Source organism: Cynocephalus volans, chromosome 3, assembly GCF_027409185.1.
Source record: "Cynocephalus volans isolate mCynVol1 chromosome 3, mCynVol1.pri, whole genome shotgun sequence".
Lineage (NCBI taxonomy): Eukaryota > Metazoa > Chordata > Mammalia > Dermoptera > Cynocephalidae > Cynocephalus > Cynocephalus volans.
The window spans coordinates 151,651,253-151,652,728 of NC_084462.1; the positions used below are offsets into that span (position 1 = coordinate 151,651,253).

The window sequence follows — 1,476 nt, forward strand, 5'->3', positions numbered from 1 at the left end:
TTTATTTTGAAGGGATATTGAGCTGTGGTATTTTCAAGACATGGAAGCAAAAAATGCAAATCCCCACTGGAGAAATGGATTTGCAACTTAGGCCTCATAAATTCCCACGGATATAATTCATCAAACTCGAGCTCTCAAATATCACAAAATACACAAGGAAACAAGGTCCCCTGAATAAAAGTCAACAATGAGAACAACAGCAAAGGGCCACGGAGCCAGGGCGGGGGATTATGCCCCGGAGAACCCTCGGAGCAGGGCGCAGAGGGCCCCGGCCACCTCTCCACTGCCCTGGGGGTGTGGCCACAGGCCGGGGAAGGATGAGTGACCGCGGGGTGTGGCCACACTTGGGGCTCAGGGCTCAGAGACTTCTAGAAGAAATCCTGAAGGAATTGGATGAACATTATGAGAAGTTTAAGCACAAAAAGGCCAGAGCGCAGAAGAGGCCCTCAGAGAGCCCTGATCCGGAGCCAGGAGCTAGGCAATGAGAAGATCCAGATTGTGAGCCAGATGGTGGAGCTGGTTGAGAACCGGACAAGTGGACAGTCACATGGAACTTTCTGAGGTGCATTGAGAGATCAACGACAGCACTGGCAACAGCTGCTAAGCTGGCCAAGACAATCACGCAGGCAGAAAAGCCGAATGACAAGAGGCCCCAGACAGGGCAAAAATAAGAATACAGAGAACGCATCTAATAATCATGACCTCGACGATATCATCTCAGGAACGCCAAGGAGAAGAAAGCAAAAACTTCGAAGAAAAAGAAACGCTCCAAGGCCAAAGCAGAGAGAAAGGGAAGCATCTCCCGCAGACCGACCTTCCCATTGACCTGAACGAGCCAACCTGCTGTCTGTGCAATCAGGTCTCCTGTGGAGATAGGACAGGCTGCGAAAACGACGAGTGCCCCATCGAGTGGTTCCTCTGCTCGTGCGTGGGACTCAATCATAAACCAAAGGGCAAGTGGTACTGTCCCAAATGTTGAGGGGAAAATGAAAAAACAATGGACAAGGCACTGGAGAAATCCAAAAAGAGAGGGGCTTCTAACACGTAGCTTGTGGACATTCATTTAATAGAGAGGAGAACAAAATAAACCAGATATTGCCACCTTTGTTGAGGTGTAAGAACTATAAAATGTTTATCTTAAAGAGTGTTAGAAAAGGAGCCATTCCTTTTATAGGGATGGCAGTGATTCTCTTTCCCTTTTGTTTTCATTGGTACAAATGTGTAACAAGAAACTGGTCTGTGGATGAGGATTTTAGAAACTACAAATATAAGCATGAATCAAACACTTAAGTGAGTCTCAGACTGATTTTCTTTTTTGTGAGGGGGAGGGGTGACTTGGAAGGAACCTAACATATTAAATGTGGAAAGAAAAGATTTCGTTGATTTTATTTTAAAATGTATTACTTTATGAAGTTTTTTTAAATTAGCCATGTTGCTAAAAATACAGCCTATAGCAAATTTGGTTCTTGCTACTGT

General features: G+C 45.3%; 1 pseudogene; it reads left to right on the top strand.

The window, feature by feature from the left end:
• The first annotated feature begins 230 nt into the window (after window positions 1–230).
• On the top strand, window positions 231–1,048 carry LOC134372770 (inhibitor of growth protein 1-like; annotated as a pseudogene).
• The last annotated feature ends 428 nt before the right edge of the window (window positions 1,049–1,476 follow it).